Source organism: Seriola dumerili, unplaced genomic scaffold (assembly GCF_002260705.1).
Source record: "Seriola dumerili isolate Sdu_G_001 unplaced genomic scaffold, Sdu_1.0 BDQW01000073.1, whole genome shotgun sequence".
NCBI lineage: Eukaryota > Metazoa > Chordata > Actinopteri > Carangiformes > Carangidae > Seriola > Seriola dumerili.
The window spans coordinates 2,196,098-2,214,548 of NW_019174328.1; positions in this window are offsets into that span (position 1 = coordinate 2,196,098).

Below are 18,451 nucleotides of genomic sequence, written 5' to 3' on the forward strand. Positions count from 1 at the left end.
AACTGTGTTGCAGTATGATCACCCCCAGTGAGAGGTTTTACTTGTTTATTACTAAACTACGATATACAGTGTACTACACTACATAGCAATATTCCTTGTAAAGTAATTTATTATTTTATTTGTCCCATTTGTGCTGCTCAGCCCAGTGTGGTTTTAGGGTCTTTTGAGAATTAGTCTCAGGTGAGGGCTGAGGCACAATGTGACAAAGAGCGCCCACACAAGCCTCCATTCAAGACATTAATCTGCAAACAAGTGTTTTTTTGTTTCTCCGAGTCTTATTTTCATCGCCATCAATTTAGTACATAGATTGAAAGCAATTCGGTTATGCTCTCAAGTTCCACAGCCTTGCAGCCCCCAGCATCTGCCCTGTCCTCTCCTCAACCTGCAGCCCCCTTAGTGGCTCAGCTGGCTGGAAGTGTAGTGGAAAAAAGTAACCCCACAATCCCTGCGCTCACACTGTAAATCCATACATGACCAAACAATGTCCCAGCCTACTGTAGAAGTGACTAATATAGCCTAGTGTACAATGTATAGCTTTGTGTAGGTTATTTAAAAATATAGTGACTGAGACCACTTTCACAGAATGGGGGATTAATTCCTTTACACTTAAATCATCAAAACAATGAAGGAATAACAAATAAGATATCAAGTAATGTGATCTTAAGAATAAAGTCAGTAAAAAAACATATGTTTGTATTTTTTATCACAAAAATAATAAGCACATTTTCTGAAAATATAGAAAAAAATGCCAAAATCAAAACAAGCAGTGTTCCTCACATATGCTTAAAACATACTGACTAATCCTCTAATTTTGCAAACCACTCTATCTGTAATCAAATATATTATTTCTTAAGCAACACGCACACGTCCATTGTCAGTACTGTACCCGTGAAAACTTATTTCCTTTCCTTTGAAACAATCTAATCTGGGAAATTAAAAAGGAGAGCGAGACGGTCTGTTAATTCAAATAAAATCCATCCACTAAGAAGCTATTAATTGGTCATATAAAATATTCAGCATTCCTCTCAGCCCATTTTAATGGCATATTGAAAATTAATAGTTTGCCATTTTGGAATTAATGGACTATTGCTCAGGTTCCTTGTTAATATTAGTACAGTATATTGCCCTAGGAACATCATATTAACAGTGCAGGCTAGAGATCAACAGCAACTTAGGTTTCAAGATTTTTAAAACACACTTGAGACAATAACACTGGCTCCTCCAAGACAGGGAACCATGGACCTGTAAATATCACATGAAGGATCAAACGATTTAAATAAAATTGTGTTTAACATGCTCATTTTTATTTGAGTGGTTTCATCGTTTCACTTGTTGTTACCCTACCATTTGCAGTTATAGAAAACCGGAGCCATAGACACTTGATAACCTCAACTGACTTCGGTGAGCCCATCCCTGCAGTGAATCAAATATGTAACAGTACTGCAGCCCTTGTTTGTCATGTACTGCACACTGCCCCTTGTGGTGCACTACAGACTCAGATTGAGATTGTGACTTGGCAGCAAGATCCTCTCTTTGCCCTGAGGCTTACACATTTGTACACTCATTTATTTATTGGTTTATTTGAATAGCTTTGCTATTGTGAACTTTGGATACGTTTTTATTTTCGTTTTGTCTCGCTACAATACAGTCCGGAATGATATTTCTTCCATCTGGCAGTGGCACTTTCTGTGACAGATTTCCTGCTCCTTGCTTTAGAGTTGAAATTATCTTTACAATATGTTATGCAAAAGATTCCTTCTCATAATAGCTGGGTCAGGAAGACCCTGCATTAAATTAGTGTGAAAACTTGACATCCCTTTCCGCCTCATTGTAAATTTGTAAGACTTTAATCGACTGCAGATGTCTGTGTGTCCATTCTTCTTGATCATGGACTTATTACTTTATAAATAATTGCTCAACGGCTTGCTCTTAATGTATATGTGAACCCTGCCTATTTGACCTGCACTCAATTTCTTTAATTGAAGCAAACATATTAGACGTATTTGCTATATTATGTGTGTTTTGAAGTTTCAATTTTGTTGATATAGATTTATGAAGTGTCGGCGACTGAGGTCACTGCCCTATTAGAGATTTATGAAATGCCCATGAGGCACCATTATTTAAGCTCAATAAATCATGCCAACCACTTTTATTATGGTACAAAGTGCCATAAGCCTGATCGAATACACCTCCTGGATCCAAGTCGAAAGTGATAATGCAGTTTTTCTATTTAAGGTCATCTGCTCGGAGGCTTTCACCACATTTGTTATAGCAGAGTCATCATGAAATTCCTTTTTGGTTTGACTCATTTAATCACAAAGCATTAATGTTTTTCTGTGTCTTTTGTGCTCACTGTGATGGTAGCCGTCTGAGAAGTCCCTAATGATACAGCTGCTATAAACCTCATAGCCCCCAAAGGCTTTTTATTTCAAATGTGGCTGCGTATGAACTGAATCATTGTAAAGTGGAGCTTTGTCCAAACATCCTGCTGGCAGTTTTCCTGAAGTCCATTGAATAGGAACATCAAAATGCAGGGAATTGCTATGGATTCTCCACATAAAAACAAAAGTATTGCTGTATAAGTGAGAATTTGAGGAAGGTATGTTGTCTCAACAAGGTGGAGGTTATAATCTGAAGGTGACGGGGGTTGTAGATGTGAGGTGTAAAGGATGTGGATCAGTTTTTTTTGTCACTTGCACAGGCTTATAATGTAGGTTTCTTTCATTGGGAGCAGTGGGCGTAAGTGTTGTGTTCTGGTGGGCAGAGACAGTTAATGTCCCAGATCTACAGTATGAATAAAGTCATATTGTGAAGTGTGTGGGCTGATATGCTTGGCAGTCAACCCTGACAAGTAGATTAGCTCTTACTGGGCCACCTCTGAATGGCGTGCACACGACTCAAGCGTTTCCAGTCACAACGCTACATATCAAACATCTAACGCCCAGCAACACAGATGAAAGCACATCAAAACATGAAAACAAAACAAAAAAAAACCTGCTGTATGTTATGTGGCTTCTCCACAGCTGCAATGGTTAACAGGAGTCAAAAATTGGCATGTCTAAAAAGTGGGATAATGATTATAAATGTGACAGGCTGAAAACTAATTACAATTGTCTCACTGTGTTTTCCAATAATGCCTCTAACATTTCTATAAAACTCATTTAAATCTTCCACAAGTCCAAAATTCAGTCTTGCTCTAAAGCCATTTGGCACATTTTTCTTCAGTTTACATTTAGAGAGGATTAGCTGAAGAGCTGAAAATAATCATGCCAGATGTCTGCTACAGCGAGAAAACTGCCTCCCCGGTGGGCATTTGATTTTATTGAGTTTTTATCAGTCTTAAGTGAATACACTCTGGGATCTTCATAACGCACAGCCTCATGTTGTGAAGTCATGTACAGAAACTGAATATCATGTCACATTTTACAATAACAGTAAAAAAAAAACAAACACACCCTTTTGCTCATGTGAATGTATGAGGAGGAGTTCAAACAGTCAGCAACAGTCTGTTTATAGCCAAGTTAAACAGACAACACGTAGCTTAACTGGGCAGACTGGTGGAACAAACAGCATTATAAATAAGCCAAATTCAATGACAGGTTTAAACGCTAAACCACATCTGTGCACTTTATAAAAGCCATGGTAAATGTCACTGTCTTTAAAAACGTGTCTGAAATTCAGCTGTCAGTCACACTGACTCATTAAAGTTACTGAGATGATGAGCGAATGGAATTAAGGATTATGGGAATTTTTGGTATTTCTCCCTTTATGGCGCTGTGTGGAAAAAACAATGGAAATAATCAAATAGATAAATAAATAGCCGTCATTTGCTGTGACCTGTCCCACATATTTCATGGTCTTCCTCTGAGACTGGGGCAGTATTTGTTGGATTTGTTTTTTAGCTTTAATGAGCTCCACTGGAATGCAGTGTCTCCCACATGTCTTGCGGAGGACGGGCCATCTTATTGCTGCCACATGTTGGGCTCCTAGTGACTCTTCCAGGCTTGTGTGGTCAGCCAGTTCAAAGAGCCCAGGCTCATTTGTTATACAACTTTATGTAACAACGAGCCGATGCTTCAGCGTGTCTGAAGAGGCAACAAAGGAATGCCGCCATTCTTTCTTTGTCCTAACTGGCTCTGCCCAGAGAGACTTTCAGATCATCTGTTTCTCTAATTAGCATGTTTGCTGGACAATATGGGTTATTGTATTTCAACATGGTGCAGAAATCCTTTATTTGAGTCCGTTCCGTGTTTGAACTCTGACAGTAATGTTTGTTGGATGGTTATGGCGAACAGTAGTAGTTGATCACTGTCATAGCCAGAGTGGTGCGCCGTGCCACATATGGCAACAATCTGGCATGGTAATCCAGTCTTGAGGTTATGAGTGACTAGGTGTGGGTTCCCTGGATCAGACCGACCTCATCAATTCCTCTGTTAGCCACGTCTGTGCAGGAGTCGCTGGCGGAGCCCCTGCTGGTGCTTGACAGGACATCTCAGCAACTGCACAAAGTCAGGCCTCACTACACTCCCCTTATGCAGTTTTTGTGTATGTGAAAGTAACGTTTTCACTTATGAAGAGGAAGAGAAGAATGATGGAGGAAACCTAAGCAACATGTCAATTCAGGTTCCTGCTGTATTCTTGCAGCCCCAAACTGGTGATCCACTACTGTTTGTTAAAGTGGACCAAATAAAAAAGCGTCTTGACCACTTCATACCACACACTTACTGCAAATAACCTGTTTTTCCTTCTTCACACATCAATTCCCCGGGGATGTTTTCAGCTTCACTAGACTGGCAAGTCTTCAGGGACCAGGTCCACTGCATGTGCTGGCTAGTAGGCCATTTGCAATAATCTCCTTTTTACCGTTTAGAGGCTAATTATGTAACATTACACCTGCCTCCCTGAGCCTTGGCTCTGGCATAGTGCAGAATGAGTTGCTTTTTCCCCCCACTACTCATAGGGGTGGTTAGAGTTTCTTAATGAGATTAGCCCAAAGCTCAAATCTGCTTTGTGTCCCTTGCTATATGGCGAGATACTGGATCAGCGGAATCAAAGCTAAGAGGGGGAGTCATTGGAAGATGCAGGCAGCCGACCTCGTTTCTGTCTCCCCACCAACCCCCCTGCGTGTGACTTGGACGGGATTCGTCGCTATCACACATGACATTGTGTGTGAGCTTTGCATAAGAAATATCTTTGTCTCACTGTGATGTTTGCTTGCTTCAGTGTTTTCGTGCTTTTCCTTTATCTTTCTGTCCAGTTTATATTTGCTATTGGATCAAACTTCTCAATAGTCATTTTCAGAATTGAGGACAGATGGGTTAAATATTGAACAAAATAAAAAAAGAGCTTTTCCACCAGTCTGCCATATAAACTTGTCTAGCTGTGGTTGCTGTACTACTGTCTTTTTGCCTTAATTAACTCAAAATATCTTGTATTTTACCACAACTTCTGAGGCCAAGCTAAAAGTCTTATTTGTCAGCAACATCATAATGTGCAAGACAGAGCTATATAAAGACAGAACCACAACACCCACAACAGCCCATCTACAATGGGAGCCTTTCTTCCTCTAATTTATTGGGACCCTAATGTCCTTGTGACTTTCAACTCAGACAAAAGATGAAAAACCAACAATGGAGTCCGGACAGAATAACATGCACACACATGCTCACGCATACACTTGCTGTACACACTTTTACATGCATAGCGATGTATGCAAGCACGCAAACAACTTTAGCAGAGAATTCCCAGAGTGAAAGAAAATTCTCAGTGAATGCCGCGAGAGATAACATGTAAATATTTTGCCCACTTGCTCAGAATATGATGTTGATTAAGAGAGTAAAGGTTAAGGTTAGGGAAGGGGCAAGGATTAGTAGTATGGACTGCGTCTAGGGTTACCATAACAGCCTGGCTGCTGGGACTAGTAATAACAACAGAAGTAATAATAATCACAGACTAATTGATTGAACCCTGTGGCTTCTTTGCAAGAGTCATATTTGTAAAGCTTAATGCCTCCACTATAGCGGCTAAAATAATGCATCAGTTGCTAGTATTGCTTTCAAGTGAGTCTGACAATTTTTTCTCCATTGTAAAGTAAAATAAAATAAAATAAAATAAAATAATTTTAAATTCTTGACTTTATAAATTTTCTCTTCATTACCATTGTATTTACTTATCTATAATTCTGATAGTGAGCATTCTGGTCCCTCTGTATGAGATCCTATCATTGCATTGTAGTTTGTTGAATTTACAAAGAAGCCTAGAAGCCCTGAAGCTATATACTGCTACAGAGAGCTATTTGCTCTGCGTCAGCGGAGTATCCTGTCATGGAGAGAAAATCCCGTTTGAAGTATGGCCCCCGTCTTTCACACTGACGATAATGCTCCTGGCTTTATCATGTCCTCCGTGCAAAGCCCATGTCTTCTCTTTTGTCCGGCTCCCTCTCCCCCACTCCTGCACACCCCCTGGCTTTCCTCTTTTGTGTCACTCTCTGTCACATTGCTACCCGTTCACTGCGAGGAGAAGCGGTCCAAACCTTATCCCCCCGAGGCATGCTGGGAAGTGTAGTCGGAGTCTGGGGATTGTTGGTTCAGTTTTTGGGACTTTGCTGATATCAGCAACTTGAAACTGATTGTGCAGTCTAATGCAGTTTATATTTCAACTCTATCACAACTATGATAATATTTTTCATAGTAAGTGCTTCATGAAATTTAAATAGACCATCATTTGCTGTAAACACACTATTATAGATGTTGAATAAAAATGCATCTTTTGATTTTATTTATAAGGTTTTATGGATGAATAAATTCTAAGGTAAATACTTAGCATTTTAAATTAGATACATTATTAGTATTCATTCTGCTCTAGCTGCTCCTAAATCCACAGCTCAAATGCAAATGCACTGCAGTCTTTTCCATCCGTGGCTTTGTTGGCCTCTCAGAAACCTTAAGCCGGTATCTTAAATAGGGGCCTCTCATGGCATATGCATGTGCAGTATCTTATCTGGTGAATATCACAATCATTCCCTAGGACATCAAATATTTAAACAGGCCATACAAACAAGAGACAGGAGGGAGGGCATGGAAACAAGCCTTTTTGTGGGCCCTGTGTGAAAACAATAAATGTGCTACCAGCCCTCAATATTTTCATATTCAATGACTCTGTATGATCCATATGATCCCAACATAAAGAGGGTCTGTGAACCCTCTCTCTTAAACTGTAGCAGGCATATATTACCAGGCTTAGAGCTTGGCAAGCTCCGTATCCCAAAATAGATTTCAACAATACTCTATGAGGATGCATTAAATAAATCTCTGCTCAGCTAATCCGTGGAACAGTTCACATTTTCGAGAGAGACACTCCGGTAGGACAAAAGCACCGCTCTGCTCGCCGCGCCTTCATCTGGGGACAGACACACAGAAAGAGAGATATTTAGAGCGGAGGGGAGGGACCAGGGGTTGGTTTTTGGGGGGGGGGGGGGGGGGTGATGAGGGGGAGAAATCCTCCACTAATGTGACAGAGAATCTCCAAAAAAAAAAAAAAAAAAAATCATCATTGTGCTCTTGCACCGCGAAGCAGATTTTGTATCACTATATATTTTTTCTTTTTTTCTTTTTTTTCTTGAGCAATAACTTAATCTTAAAGGCAAAACGTGGACATGAGGGCCATTTCGAAACATGTTGTAGATAAATGTTAATCACATTAGCATTTCCCAGACTTCCGTAAATCTCCATAAATAGCATGCTGAGGTTGATCCCTCTTTTTTGCCCATTGAGGCAAAATTGCAGTTGATGAATTGCTTTTGCCATGCATGTAGGCTAATGAAAGCTTTGCTCCTGGGCCTTCCTTAACAAAGGCTCATAATTCTTCCACTTTCCACTAAAATAAGAACCTGTTCCACTTTTAATTAATAGTTTTACCCTCTCCTATTCAGGAGTGTATGCATAGTTTCAAATTAATTTTTTAGGTGAGGCTTGGTTATTAATACTGAAGAAACAACCCCCTTTTGTGTTAAAGTAACAGGGAGGTAATGTTAGCCTGCAGGTTTATGAAGAATTTCCTCTCATGTCACTTAACTGCTTAGCACGACTCATGACTCTGCTCTGAGACTGAAACACTCGGTGACAGGTGGCTATTTCATTCACTTGAGATCATCACTTGTACATTTGTTCAATGAGCTGCAGTGGGACTGAGTATACAGCTACTTACACAGACACTTAGGATTAACCTGTCCTGATTTCATGTTCATGTAAACTAGAGCCATAAGCACTGTTTAGATTATATGAAAACAGGCATTAATCAAACTGGTTTCACACCCGCATCAGGGGGATTTCTAGCTGACTTCTCCTTGTAGAGATACACAGTAGTGCAACCTTGCTTTAATTGTTTTCAACAATTGTTCCATATTGTTTATATGTTGCTTCAAAATGAATTACCTCTGTTAATGGAAGTATTAGGTTAATAAGCAGCAATTAGCATGCATTAGGGTGCATGCCACACATAATGAGTACTTGGGTATGATTACTCAGACAGCTTGATGTTTGAGAGAGCAAATAGCCTCATCTAGCCATATGTGGTTATGGGATCCCATGACAGATCTAAGTGAGGTGGTTTGGACATCAATCCCCTGCAGTATCCTCTCACAGCAGTGATTTATTACTGTTATAATCACTTGTCTCCTGCTGAAAGGCAAAATATTTCTTTGTATTATGAATATATCTTTAAATATTGTGACATCCTGTCGCCCCTCCACTTTTACCCGCTCTTCCAAGTTGCCAAACAGCAATCCTGTTATTGTGTTTAAATCATTTTATGTCATAATATTCAGAATAGCTTTCTTTGCTCGAGAGTGCAAATATCTGCAGCTTTTATGTGTTCATTGATAATGACAGCAAATAGCGCTTGTATTCTTTACTGCTGATAAGAAAGCAAAAAGCAATAGAGAAGATTTTCTGGTGAAAATCCATTCCCTCTTTGTACCTGTGACTTAAGCTCAAAGGTGGGCGATCCATATGGCAATTTTGTATTTCTATTTCCAGGCTGTCAAAATGAATCGGCCCTGACATAGAGCAGATGCAGCAAACCCAAGTGGTAGCTGCACTTAAGCACTGTGGGTGATTTCATACCAATTAGTGCAAATCATGGAGTACTTAAGATTATTGCCCAGTGAGTTTAACAACACTTTGACGCCTCCTCTGAAACTGACCCCTCTGGAGTTTATGTTTCCCCAAAGATTTCTTCTAGACTTCTTTGTGGGACGTAAAAGTAATTCATCCAGGCTGGGACTTTTCATTTCACCAGCTTGAGGTTTTTTTTAAAAATATGGCCTCCGGTGACAAATCTGGCTTCCATCTAAGGTCAGGCCAGTCCCCCTCATTTTTTTTCGTAAGGGAAGGGGTGGCTGGGCTGGGGACAAGCTAACAGCCCCCTTTCTGCTGCCCCCTCATCTTGGAGCTTTAGCAGAACTGCTCTGGCATGAAGTAGAAGCTGCCGTCTCCATGGTGACAAGTCACTTCAGCTCCACCAGCTTTACCCAGCACGATCAGCCTGTGAATTGACTGGCTTTAAAAAAAAAAAAAAAACAAAACATTGAGAGAAAATATACCGTTTCATTCCTCTCTCCATTATGACGGCTGGTGAAAAACAACCCTAATATGGTGCATTGGCTGCTAACACGAATAATGGCTGGAGAATATGCAGTGAATAGCTGTTCTGCTGGTGAAAAGCTAATGGAGGGAGTCTTTGGCAGTGTGTGTCTCATTGAGGAGGGAGAGAGAGAGAGGCGGTCCCAGAGGTATGGATGGGGCTGCTGTGATAGTTGTGAACTCTCCCAGTGTTTATGTGTCAGCCAACAGCCTCCGGAAGGAGACTGGAGACATTCTCCACACTGTCTTGCAGACAAGAACTGGTCCCCTCAATTAAATGAGTTAATTTGAAACCATAAGCTTGTCCTTAATTAAGAAGAGCTTAGACATCTCCTGAAATGAAATATCTGAAATGAGCTATATTGACGACATACTGCTCCCTTTTGTTCAGATGTTGGGTTCCTCGTCCTCCTCCATTAGTCGAGAGTGTCCGTATGCAGAGTGCAGTTCATGCAACTCACAGATAAAATGCCAAAGACAGACATAACCTCAGAAAAAATTTGTATCATTTTGAAGGAAGTTTCAGTTTCAAAGTAGATCCATTGTGGACGCCCGCCATGCCTCCTCTCACACAGTATTCCCCATCTGCCTGACTCTGTGCATCCCTGGTGCCAGAGAGGGGAGGATGAGAGAGGAGGAGAGGGAGAGAGGGAGAGAGATTGTGGCATTAAGTAAATAATTTGTATGATAATTCATTACAGCGCAGTCTTTTTCAACTTTAATTGGTCTAAATGAAGAGACATTTCACACCATTTAGATAAAAAAGAAAAAGGAGGCCAGCATAATGAAAAGGGGCCTGCCTATCGGACTTCAGAGGTTTGCTCTAAATGAAAATGTAATTGCAGGCGGAATGGTACAAGAGGAGAGACCCGCGCTGCAGATCCGGGGGTATCTTCAGACAGCCGAGCAAAAGCTAATGACTGAGCAATTTGGAACATTTACTCACCCCAAAGACTCTCATTAAGTCAATCACAGGCTTAGCCGAGACCCACTCGCAGCGTCGGAGCCGGCCCCGCATTTATTCCAACATCAATCAGGAGGGGCCGGCTTCTTCTTCTTTCAGAAGCCATGAAAAACGCCCAAGTAATTTATTCGGGATCTTTGAGAGGATAATGGCCAATTATTTGTTTATAACACTGGTTAAATTTTCATTAGGCAGATTAATGGAATATCATGTACTGTCAACACTGGACTGAGGGGTGGTGTGTCAGAGATAAACGGCCAAACAGATGATGTCGCTCTGTTAGTAAATTGGTTTTTCTGCAGCCCTTTTCCTCCATATGAAAATTTAAAGGTGGACAAGGCACTGGGGGTTGAAGCTGTCTCCAACAGGAGTGGAGGCAGGGAGAGGCAGAGGGGAGGATATTGTGATGAACTTCATCCAGCTGCAGGTTTTTTTTTTGTTCTTAATGGTCGACTGCAATGTAAAATTTCAACTATATTTAGCCTATTGAAATGTTAAATATTCTACAAAGTTTGACTGTGTGCAGGCTCTGTGCACATTTATTCACATTCACTTCATCCCCACCCTTAAATTGCCTATTCTATCAATCATGCACAATCCATAGCCAATCCCTGGGAAACATATTTCATACAGACAGTATTTGAAATGATAATTTTGGTGAGTTTTTAGAAGCTAACTTTTTTAATGAACAGGAAAAGCTACTTTTGGCAGTGACTGTGGGTGATAGCTTAATCTGACATTATGCAGGCGACACAAGATACCTGTAAGTGACAGTTAAGAGTGAAATGACAACTACAAGGCAGGCAGGCTGGTGATTTGCTGACCTCATATGATGCTTAAAGTTGATATAAAGCAGTTTGAACCTTAAGTTGTGCTTTCACAGACCTCCACCTGAAAGTGGTCTGGGAATTGTCATTTTGAGCGTTGCATATTTGGGCTTCAAATAACCTCCCTTTTTCCCCAAACGCTGGGTTTTGAGAATCGAGATAAAATATGGCATATCAAATCTTAATATGCACGCTTCACCCACTAGTGTGCAAATGATGCATCGCGGGTTCACAGTCCCAGATTTATGAAACCAGAATTTTAATGACTTAAGGAGACTGAATTTTTTTTGTGAAAGCTTATGACGACTTTCTAAAAATGCATGTTGTACAGCTTGGATCTCATTTCTACATGAATCTGTTACATCTGTTAGACCCACATTACATTATGATTACGTACAGTACATTTCAAAGAATTTATCCATCATTTTTCTCCATAAACCTGCGTCCTCGATATGAGTTAATTTGGACTCCTGGATCGCAATCTGTCAACCTTCGGGCACCCAAAGTGCCTACTAGCTCCCCTATCAAAACAATCATCAGCTGAAGGAGGTTATCGTTGGGCTGGGCTATCTGTCACCCGGACACCGGCAGCCAGCGGGACACAAGGGCCATTTAATTAGGCCTACTGCTCCTCTCTGGTGTGAAAGACTCTCAGGCCCCTTTGATTCCCCGCTGCTCTCCCAGCAGGAAGTGGTTGGTGATAATTGACACAGGATTTCCTTGTTAACCAGCGGCAGACTCTGTGGATTAAAGTGACAGAGATCTCCAGAAGAAAGTGGGGAGTAGATAAGGGGGAGCGAGGAGGTGCAGTGGGGGGAGTGGTGGGGGCAGCAGCTATTTACCGCTCTTGAGAAACCAGGGAGGAAATAGCAATATCAGACTGGTGCGCGGTCCTGCCGCGAGATGTAGCTCCCACTTATCTTAGCCATTTCAGCTTGGCTGATCAAAGATTGGTTTTCCTTAAAATAACCTGGGCCCAAGGTTGAGTACATGCTTCCACGCCACGGGTTTTTTTGGCAAATTATCAGTCTTTTCCAATCCCCCCGTATAAAGCTGCATGGCTGTTTGTGGAGGACTAGAGAGATAATCTCATTTCATTTGTACAATTATACACTATCATGGAATAAAAGCATATTTGCAAATGACGTAATTTCCCGCTTTGTACCAACTGGGTCACAAGCCTTGACAGAAGCATTATCATGCAGACAGGAGAGGTACCCAGTCGGCTGTAGGGCAGAGATGCAGCTTTCAGAGGACGTAATCCACTTTATTTATTTCTAGATTTCCTTTCTGCTTATCCAACTACTACACAGCTTACCAACAGACATTTTACAAGTGCTCATTGGAAGGGTTTAACATAGCTCTTCTAGAGATAAAAGAAGAAGAATGAGCTACTGTACTCTCTACTTTCTGTGAGTCTCCATCAACTTGCCTTACCCTTGTATCAAAGATATACAACATACACAGTAGGGATGGCTTCTACTTTGACTTTTTATAATCATACAGTTTGTAAACTTGTAACAGTTGTTTAACATAAGTGTTTCACTGGGAACAGTCTTTTATAAATCCAGTTCTCTGGCCATTCTATTACAACTTAATAAATGAAGCAGCAAGTACATGCATGCATGACATTTTTACTTGTACACCTGACAAGAGACTCCACTCTCTGCCCAGAATGACCCAAATGTGGCGTAAAATGTTGTCTGGTCACTTTCAAGCACTTAATGATAAGTGAATGGAGTAATGGCAAGTTTCCAGCAGCAGGACTAGGTCAAAACCAGGTCCATCATATAAATCAAAGGAGAAATTCCACCCTCTCTTGCCCCCCAGCCAATACATACATGCAGCTGTGGATATGTGAGAGGAAGAAAAAAGGAAGCTGCTGCTTTATTACATCGTACCTATACTGCACCTTAGAGAGTCACCCTCACTGTGATTATGGGTTACATGATGATGTTCAGAGTACTTGTAGCATCACCAACATACACAAATTGTGTAGAATATTAATGTATTCTAACTTTTGGACCACAAATCCTCCATTTTTAATGACCATATAGTTCGTGTTAACCTCCCCTCCAATACAGCCCATACGAGTGTCTCTCACAGCGGCAGGCTTAATGGACCTTCATCATCACAGTTACAATAATAGCGTATGGAACAGTCACCACTTGGTTTGGCTCAGGCACAAAAACTACTTGGTTAGACTTTGTAAAAGATCATGGTTTGGGCTAAAATAAGAACTTTCTGAAGGTTAGAGGACCTTTGTCATCATGGTTACAATAATAAACACACTGCTAAGGTTGTAGACCAGTCATAGTTAAAAGAAACAACACACGACTATTGGTTTCAAATAGCGGCCTCCTGTGTCAAATTCCTGTGTTTTGTTGACTCATCCATCCACCCCAATGCAGCCTAACTCCTAACATTGACTTTATCGTGATGACATTACAGCTGTAAGATGTTGCCTAACAATAAAATGTAATTACGGATTTTGGTACATCTCGTAGTGCCATCTCCAAGTAGAAAAAGCTTGAACCACAAGTTAGCCTGATAGCTACTGAATCAAACATGACGTAGGGTGATTTAAGACCTTATGAATGACTTATGTGATTCAAAACAAGGAGACAGAGAGAAATGTAGCTACAGTATATGTCTGAACCATGTTATGTAAATGCCCGCATGTAGCTTATTAAGACAATAAGCATGTTAGCCTTATTTTACTGTAAACAATGCAGAGTGATACTGCACTCAAGAACTCAAGAAATCCGCACATTACATCACTTGATAACTTGTCAGAGGCTTGACGATTACACAAACTCACAAACTCAGATATTCATTTAACCACTTCACAACGGCTTTGTTTTTTTTTAAAACTTAAAATTGATGCACCAACAGAAATATCCACACCTCTCTGTGTAGACCAGGAGTGAGCAGGCACAGGCAAACATCCGTCACAGTTTCTCAGCTGTGTTTCCACCAGGGCCACAATATCGTGGTCAGTGCAGTTATCCCCTGCTGGGAGGCTGATGTGTCAAGCAAGACAATGACATGGCATGCACAACTTGTGTGTGCTGCACCATGCCACTGTAAATGGGGCATACTGTAAGTCCCTTAGCTGAGAGATGCCCTGGTGTATTGCCAGAGAGCCACAGCGTAGGCTCAAACATGAGTTTCAGTTGCCATGCCTCATGCGTGGTTGGTAATTGATTCTGCTTCTTTTTTTTCTTTTTTTAAATGTATTTTTGAAATTAAGTTAATTTATATATTTGAATGCTTTTAACATAGAGCCTTGTACTGTATACTTACATTAATCTTTGTTTTCTTCAATGTCAAGTAATGTGCCACTTTAAGAATGATTTATTAATTTTACATTGTTAGTGCATCACATCTGATTGCAATTTGAGTTGCCATATTTCTTGCAGTGTCCTCTGCTTTTTAAGTTTATGACGCTATTCTGATTATACATCAGAAGCTTTTTCTTATGGGAAGAGCCACAGTGATGAAGATGTCATACCTAGAAAGTAAAAGCTATACATTAACTATCCAAAACTACGCTAGCCTTAGACTATGACTCACCTGAAAGTAATGTACACAACAGATGGAGCAACTTCACAGGGAAACCTGCGTTGTGAAATATTATTCAGCCGCATTTTTAGCACTAAACTTTCTAAACCTGATGCAGAAATCTCATCTAAAGTGCTCTCTAGTAAGCTCCTAATCCAGAGTTGATTCTGGGATAAATATGTACATTGCTGATTGGCTAAGCACAAGTCAGGTGCAAAGTCCAGAGATGAGTCACACCACCTTTGAAGTGTTGATGCAATATTACACAAACATGCTGCACAGAAACTTCGCATCACTGTCCACACCTTCTTATCTGTGCTCCCTCATAGGTACTGTATCTTAACCATGCTGTAAGACTTCAATAAATGAGCATTAACACGCTTCAAGGTCCTTGATTTCTCTTCAGGAATTACTGTGTGGCAACCAGGAGGAGAAGCTGGAGATTTGTCCGCTTCAGTCTAAAGTAAATAGGATAGGCAGCGGAAGCAATCACATAACCAGCACATGCTCTGCTATCAAGAAAACACAGCAGTCTAGATTAAGATTTTGTCATAACCAGAATTGTTGCTGTTTAATTTAATCTGCAAGCAGATAAACTCTTAACCTTTTCCATCTTCTGATGGCTTTGGGATGATAAGTTCAAGTTCAATCATGGCGTATTGAGCATGTCACCACTTTTGAAATGTGGCCCACGGAAACAATGAAATCTGCCCCAGTTAGTAAATGAGCCATGAGTATTGACGTGGCACGGAGAAGCGTCAATGTGGCCTGAGTAAAGGCAGCGTGACACAATTCAGACAGATTTACTGAATGAAAAGAGAACAGACTCGTGTACCTGATGCAGATTCACTGACCCAGGAGCAGGTGGTTCGGTGTTTGATATTGACCCTCAGTAAATCCTTTTATTCATCTTCAGCTTAAACAACTCGTCACTTATTCAGTTAGGTAGATGCTTAAAGTGACAGTCATGATAATAGCATACATTTTTTTCGCACTGAAGACCAGTTGTTGATCAAGCAGCGTGGTCAATACAACTCATGATTAACATTATTAGTCTACTTGACCATTGAGAACATCTGCATAAAATTGTCAAAGGTATGTGGTTCTGATTTTACAGTTGGTAGAACATAGACTGTCGAGCAAGTGTTCAATTAAAAAAATATGAAATAGGCTTAAAAAGTGTAGCTTCAGGTTCCCTTTTTCTTCTTTTTGGATAAGTCCATTGCGCATTTTAACAGTCTCAACTATTTTTCATAATAAAAAATAACTGATTCGAGTCTCAATGATTGGCCAAGTACCGTAAAGGCAAGAAAAGCTGCAACGGTTACAATAAAAAATGCTACATCAAAATGTAATGATTCTCAGTAATTTATAGGTTATAGGTCCAGGTTGAGAGAACGGCGTCTGGGTCCAGATCTGGACTGCGGTCCGCATATTAGTGACCTCTGCTGTAACAGTAACGAACAGTAAATAGCAACGAGGATTTAAAAACTATGAAGACAGCGGAAAGTTGGACCAAAGCAAAGCTATTTTCAAGATGAGCAAGAAGAATCCGATACAAGAATAAGCTGCATGTATCTGTCTACCTGTCTACACACTGTAGCCAGTGCACCAGGGTATGTTAGCAACGCACATTACTTATCTACCTGTTATTCCTTGAGATGTGTGTCTTAACTGTTGGTTAGGTTAAATCAAAAAGTGCATTAATGTAACTGCTTTGGGGTTCATCTGTAATGTAAGCATTGATATTTTTAAGAATGCACTGGGTTAGAGTTACAAAGATCTCTGAGAATCTTAGCAATATTGGTATTTTAACTGAAATATCTAACTGAATCGATATTGAATGGAATCGAATGGGGACTTATATCGAATCTAGACCTTGTGAATTAGAATTGAATCGATTCGGGAAATCAGTGACCCTGATAAACAAGCAATTTTGTCTTTGTTTAGTGATCAGTCAGTGAAACCCCAATCATTAAAACTGCTTTTTGTGTTTCTCCTTTTTTTTTTAATAACTTTAATTAAAAACGGTTGTATTTGGCAATGAAAGGCTTCAAGTAGTGGTCAGATGTTCCAAAGAAAGACTGCAGCAGAGTTATTTCAGTAGCAGCCATAACTGTATGATCTATAACTTTCTTTCTTCCTCTCTGCCACTTCACAGTCAGGAAGAGAAGGGGGTCAACTTGTCATCTTTGTGCAGCCATGCAGCCAGACGTTGTGGTCTAATCTATGAGCGTCAGTCTTAACCTCATTATTAATATAAAAATGCCGGCTACTTTCCATAGCCTTTGTTGCAGTGGAATATGTTTTACAGAGATACAGGGGCGGGGAGGGTGGGGGGGGGGCAATTTCCTGCAGGGGTCGAGTATTAATGTATGAACTGCTCCTACGGGACACTGGGGCTCGCAGTGGAGGTTGTCAACTTTTCCTCAGGCTCATTTTATGTGTTTCCACTTAACTTTAATTCCCTGTAAATAACATAAAATCATATCATGTTTATTGATATTGTTTGGTGTAGGCTTATATGCCCTTAATTGTTTGTTTGTATATTTCTGTGTTTGTCCCATCCTTATGGAGACCATTATTTCCTCGTTTGAGTTAGAAATAGAAACACAGTGGACTTGTTGAAGTCTACAGTGGTTTCTGAGGGCAGGTTTAATCTTTGTGTTAAACCACAATGGGGAGAGCAAAAGAACCAGAGTTTCTCTCACTAAAAACTAAATAAGTAAATAACTATAAACTACTGTTATTGCCTAAAAACATAAATCAAGCCATACTAAGCAATTGATGTTAGCTGCCTGGACTTTCAGCTTTAAGTTGCCAAGTCCAGCTTTAAGATAAAACACTGTAGGTGAGTTATCTGACTTTCCAAGACCCTGAACACTAATGTTATTTGTATTTTTTTTTTGCTTGTCAGTAAGCTGTAACGTTTACTGTATAAACAGTGTTACCAGATGTTCAACATAAAAGCACAGGATTATTTACAGACCTTAGAGCGTTGTATTTCAGTCAGACAATCACGCATTTTGAAATGTGACCACAAATCAGCCTGTCACTTGTGTAGAGAGTGTACAGAGTGCGTATGTGAACATGTGCCTGTATTGGCTATGTTACTTGTTTGGCCCTGATTACAGTGACTAAGTAGTTAATACTTAGGGTACAGTTGCTCTGGCAGTAAAGAACGTTTCTACTCAAACCAAATCACTCAGTTGTCAGTGAACTGAACATGATCTTATCATCGAACAGAAAAATATCACACCATGAACCAAACAAATCATCACTGTTTCCCTTATTAACGACGTTTCTGAAGGTGTTTGCTCTCTGTAAATTGGCTGTTTAGGTGATAATAAATACGAATTCAGTGTTTATAATATATAGATAGCATAGATTATACGTACATTCATAACTCATATTCCAAAATATAAAGTTTGACACTTGTAATGTCAAATTGTCTC